Here is a 6,000-nt window from a genome sequence, read left to right on the forward strand (position 1 = left end):
GAGTAATTAATGCTACAGTTAGCAAAAAAGAACAAAAAGACCCACAATAAGTTTGATTAATGATCAATGAACTCTGCCTTTCCTCAATTTAATTCCATCAGATGTTTGTCTGCTACAAACATCTGCTACATATAATCAGCAGCTTATGGTGGCTAATGCTAGCTGTTAGCATACATTAGCTACTTCTTCAGATAACACTGAGTCAGTAATGCATGTGTTGACGTATACTTTAGCTATCAGTGTAGCCAAAGATTACATTACTCTGTCATGCTTCAGACTGTTAAAAAAGATATCCTATTTCTTGGACAGCTAACACTGAAAGCACCTATCATAACTTTACAGTCTTTTTAATATAATGAGCAATTTCAGCTAAATAAATAAATGAAAGAAAACAAGAGTAAATTAATCCTTTCCAGATCCTGAAAACGAGATTTATTTCTTAACTAAAAATTTTTTCTTACAACTTAAACTGCTGTAAACTTAATCTAAAAATGATTTGCAGACCGAGAAAACCAAATTCACCTCTGAAACAAAATATCATGCTGTTTCATTTACTTGTTGTTAATTAGGTTAATCATTAACATGATATGCTTTTTCTCAGTTTATTACTCGCAGCGATTTGCTACAATTTTACTTGTTTTGTTGCAGTATAGTAAGCAGCTTATGGTGGCTAATGCTAGCTGTTAGCATGCATTAGCTACTTCTTCAGATAACACTGAGTCAATGATTTGAACTGTTTGGCTTTTAATAATGCATGTGTTGACGTATACTTTGGCAGTCAGTGTGGCCAGAGTTTAAAAAAAAAAATTACATTACTCTGTCATGCTTCAGACTGTTATAAAAGATATCTTATTTCTTGGACCGCTAACACTAGGAGCACTTATGTTAACTTTACAGTCTTCATGATATAACACGATATTCTTTTTCTCAGTTTATTACTCGAAGCGATTTGCTACAGTCTTCCTTGTTTTGTTGCAGTATACTAAGCAGGTTATGATGGCTAACGCTAGCTAACAGCACATTTCATCTAACAACACTGTCCATTCAACAGTTTTCTTCCTTTTTCCTCTTACACATCTTTACAGTCCAGGGTGCAAAGTTGGAAAAACATTACGATACATGACCATGCACCAGACAGCTGCTGCTACTGCAAAAACACACACACACACAAAAAAAACCATGTTGTATAACCAAGAACAGGTCTTGCACAGGCCAAGGGCGTCTTTTGAAACTTTACAGTATCTTCACAATAATACGTAATTTTGCCAGGAAAACAGATCTGTACATTCCCTTGCAGACTCCAGACTCAATGTTTTTGGTTGGCTTGTTACGATGCAAACTTGTATTCATTAATCAAGGCTTACTCGGCTCTAACCTGGAGAAGGCAAATATTGATTGCTCTCAGATAAGACTTGACATGTGGTTACCCAGCTATCAGATGGCAAAAAAGTACATTTCATCTGTGCCACTTATATAACATCAGTCTATCCTGATCATTTGTAATGCCTTTTATTGTGTTTTTTTGATTGTTTAACATTAACTTCAATATCAACGCTGGGCTTTTAAATTAAAATGTGACCAGCGTGAAGAAAAAAAGGATTAATAAACCTCTCTTAATTGGATAACATGAGCAATTTGCAACGGCTCACCTTCCTACTGTATCACATACATCAGACTTAATAGCACTGACATCTCCTGCACGAGGCAAAAGTTGTTGTTTAACAACTTAATGAGTGTCTGATTTATGACTGGAGCCCGGTGTCTGATAAATAAACAGCACAGGTGAGAGGGTTTCATCTCACGGAGCGTTTTCTAATCAACAGCTAAGAAGAGACGAAACATTTAAGGTTGTACTTGTGTGCATTGGGCCTGCGAATAAATGTGTGCGAGCGTGCCGGCTTGCCGAAGTGAATTCCACTCATCATTCACATCTTCCAGCATGTGCATGAAATAACTGATTAGTTGCATCTATCAAATTCTAAAATCTCCAATATTTCACGTACGTATTGAAATATCATCAAGGAAGCGCAAAAGGTCAATACACGCACTGTCGGGGAGGGAGGGGGGGGATAAATATCATCCTGTTCTTATTAACAGTCATGTGACAAACCACATCTGAGGCTGTGTGACGCGCATATTCGCGCACATCCACGTGAGGAACGGGTTTGTATTGTCATGCTGCCGCCTGCGAATCTCAATGAGATGCATTTTGTGCCAAGTAGCCAAGGGAGTTGTTAAATGTGACGGCATCAGAACATCCAGTTTCGGAGAGGCTGTGTCCATGAAGGGACAGCGACACCCTCGTGAGTGAGAAGCTCGCTCTGCAAGAGACGTGGAACTTTGGCAGCCAATGCATCAGCTAGCACAAAATGAAGCCTGCCTCATCCAAGAGCATTAAGATGCGGATAAATAAATAAAACATTGCCACCATGAGAGGAGAGGCAATGTGACAGCGGGAATTTTTTTTTTTTTTTGTGCTTGCTTTCATGTTGGCAGGCGCAGGCATTTTATTTTGGGATGAATCAAAATTTCCTGAAAACGCCTGCGCCAGGTGTATCTAATTATCTGACAGTGCATCCTCATTATAAAACGGCCCCTGGGAGCCGGGCCTTCGGCTTGCCGAGCCTTGGACCGCAATCAAGGTGCTCCTAACAGCAAGCGCACGAAGATAATATAGACACTACGTTTCCATAGATGTACTGAGCCCACTTTTTTTCTTTTTTTCTGCTGAGAACTAGGCAGTGTTTGCACGTTCACGATACTGCGTGTGCCCGTTTTCTTTAAAAATCCATCTATACCTACACGAATACTGTAGTTTTGCCCGTTTGCGGCGCATCCATGTGACAAACACGTGTCAGTACAGTTAGACAGTCTGAGGAATGAAAGGAAAAACAGCTATACATGTATTAGCAGCTGTTATGACAGCCCCTTGCTGTCTCAGCCATGCCCCGATTATGTCACCTGGATGAAGTTTATAAACCATAATTACAGCTTATTCCTGATTCTCTCCAGGGACGTGCAAGCAGGCAAAAGGAAAAGTGGGTGTTGTCAACACGGTCACACTAGAGCAAACTATGTTAGGGCATAATTAATGAGAGAAAAGGATCTGCAGAAGTGGCAGAAGTGCAGCTCTGTAGCTGCCAACGCTGGATGCTGATCTGGTGGGGGGGGTCACCGTGGAGGAAGCTTGAGCAACTGTGAGCAAGCCGACCTGTCTTTTTCCTGCTTATGATTTCCGGCCACAGCTTAAATCCCATCCAGCAGTGATTGATGTGGGCTTGGCGAGTGGGTCTGGGAGCATCACTCAAAGGCAAGATGGAGGAAAAACTGCGGAATGTTTCCAGTTTATGAAGTGGGAGCGCTGCTGGGTAGATGATGGCGAGGGAGGAGGGAGGGAGGGGGCATTCTTACCTAGGACTAATCTGTGGAAAGCTTTGCAGCAAATGATTCAAATCCGCTTTATGCTCAAACGTGTTTACTCACAGGGACACCTGAGCTGCGTGACCACTGACTTTCAGCATTACTTTTTCCCATATTGCAATTTGCTGGTCATCTAAAGAGGGTGTGAGCACTTCACCTGATGTTCCTCCTAGATTTGGCAACATTATTACCTTCATATAATTACTGCTGCTAAATGATAATACATGATTACCTTCTAATTTGAACTGGTTTAAGAAGGAAAGACACAAATATTTAAACTGACAGATCATTAGGGATTAAAATAATGATAAGCAACCCTTAATTACGGTCCAAACTAGGATGAGTAAAGTCTTTTTTCAATAAAGCAGCTTAATATTAAGACAAACTCATCTGCATGAATAAAACCTCGCCAAACTGTGTTGCTGAGCCACATTAGTGCCTTTTTATGCGTTAAATTTTAGTGGACCCTGTGTCACAGTTTCCTCTGCTTACCCATTTAGTTCCTTTTGAAATGCAACAGTAGCCTATCTCTTGCACTGCCTCATGACTGGCAGACCGTAATGCTATTACCTCTCCTTGATGGTCATGCTCACTTAGCCCCCTGTCACTCTACACTAGCCAGGGAAGACACATCTCTCTGACTGGCTGTCCTTGCCCTCATTTGCGAATGCTTCTCTTTGCTACAAAATACCGAGGAACCACAAACTTTTCACTTCATTATCTTGCCTTTTAGAGGCTTTCCACTTTTCTTTTTTTTCTCGGGCTGCAAAGTATGACTGCAAATCACGGGTAATTGGCTATATATGAATCACTTGTCAGTAGTAGTCTGACAAAAAAAAAACCTCTTTAACGCAGGGAAGGGGTCGCATAAATTATGGAACGTCCAAATCAGGCAGTGATGGAGGGAGGAAATAAAAAAACAAAAAACAAAAAAAACACGGGCATGTGCTGACACACTACTGCGCATGAGCCACTGTCAGTCACCAGTCAAATCTGGCATCAAAGCCTGTCAGATAACAGCAGCAAAATGGGTAAACTGGGTGAGTCACAGCCCACCCACCGGCTACACCACCTGAGTCAGGAGCTCTTGGGCACGCAGTAACGCGCGCGCACACACGCACGCACGCACGCATTCATAGATAGACTAAGCAAATAGTCTCAGTTTGCAGAAGCAAACATTACACCAAACTTTCTCAACACGTCCCACAACTATGGCACAGAATAACCCCCCCTTAAACACACACGCACACACACGCACACATTTCCAGCTTGTTTATGCGTGCCCGCGCATCCTCCGGAGAGGGCAGAGCATCGTTCGGGGCAAAGATGGCTCTCTCCCTCTCTCTCTCCCTATTTGTATTTTGTGTGTCCGTGTGAGCGCAGTACGTGTTATAAATGTTGACGATATAAATTCTGTTAAATATCTCGCCGCCATCTGGAGTGTAACAGCGAGCGGCAGCCCGGTGCACGCTGCGTTTGCGCCACATTCTCCACAACATCCCTCCGAAGATGTGCAAAAAATGAAATTAAAAAAAAAAAGCACCCCGGGCTCCTACTCACATCGCGGCACGACACAGAACTTGGAGCGGACACAGAAAAAAAATCGACACTTTATTCCACACATGGAAAACATGACGAGCTGCTCTCGGCTGCAATTGACAGAATACGAAAAGAAAAAGTACTACTTACTCTATACCCAGGCGGAAGAATGCAAAGCCCTCGCAACTGTAGATAAAAAAGGAAAATAAAAAAATGAGCGATGCGCTTCGTGTTGTTATTTTTCATTCAAAGAGATCAACTTAGTAATGGATAGCTGGGTGTCTTCTCAAACGTGAAGCTTTTTTTAAAAATATATGTATATATATGTACATATCTCTGTGTACAAAAATCTGCACTTACCATGGGCTGTCCGAATAAATTCCTTAGGAAATTCCAGAGGAGTCCCTTCTTTCTTCACTCAAAGTCAGAAAACAGCAATGCCTTTTTCTTATTCCAAAAACAGGCCCCCGAATGAACTGAAAGAGAGAAGAGACCGAAAAAAGGAAGAAGAAGAAGAAGAAGCCACAACAAATTCCGTTAGAACCGGGAGTCCTCCCCCCTCCCCAACACCAACACCACCACCCAAAAAGTGTTGACCTAACATCTGTGAAGGAGAGCAAACAATAAAAAAAAGGCAACTCGTAATAAATTGGCGGAATGGACAGATGGTACCTGCTCTCTTTATCACTGCCGACAAAGACAATGAGAGCGGCAATAAGACGGGCACAAAACTGAGAGAGCTGAGCTTTCCTTAGGAAACGCAGTCCCGGCGTGCTGTCGGATTCTACGCGCGCGCGGGCACGCACGCACGCACACACACACACACACACACACACACACAGCTGCCGACGACGGCGGGAGCGAAAGCGAGAGAGGGAGGGAGGGGGGAGAGAGGAGACCTGGGATGCTGCGCTCCAAAGCTGCACTACGCAGTCTGGCCGCTTGATGGCCAGCTAGAAGAGCTGCTGAGACTGGGATGTTTCCCAGCACTGTGAGAAGCTGGAGCCAAGTGTATACCCTCATTATCAAATGTTTAAAAAA

At 42.8% G+C, this 6,000-nt stretch overlaps 1 protein-coding gene across 33 annotated transcripts in view; it reads right to left on the bottom strand.

Annotated features, from left to right (window-relative positions):
- The window catches only part of LOC100708363 (protein tyrosine phosphatase receptor type D), a 397,350-nt gene extending 391,561 nt beyond the window's left edge, over positions 1-5,789 (bottom strand). For 24 of the 33 annotated variants that reach the window (XM_025906064.1, XM_025906073.1, XM_019352730.2 and 21 more), the window contains exons 1-3: positions 5,632-5,789; positions 5,320-5,435; positions 5,110-5,145 (exon numbers count right to left, since the gene is read on the bottom strand). The gene's annotated coding sequence lies outside the window, so the exon portion shown is untranslated. The remainder of the gene's footprint in view (positions 1-5,109; positions 5,146-5,319; positions 5,436-5,631) is intronic. The other 9 variants (XM_019352743.2, XM_019352742.2, XM_025906068.1 and 6 more) reach the window with 1 other exon arrangement.
- Positions 5,790-6,000: the final 211 nt, after the last annotated feature.

This window comes from Oreochromis niloticus, linkage group LG3 (genome assembly GCF_001858045.2).
Source record: "Oreochromis niloticus isolate F11D_XX linkage group LG3, O_niloticus_UMD_NMBU, whole genome shotgun sequence".
Classification (NCBI taxonomy): Eukaryota; Metazoa; Chordata; class Actinopteri; order Cichliformes; family Cichlidae; genus Oreochromis; species Oreochromis niloticus.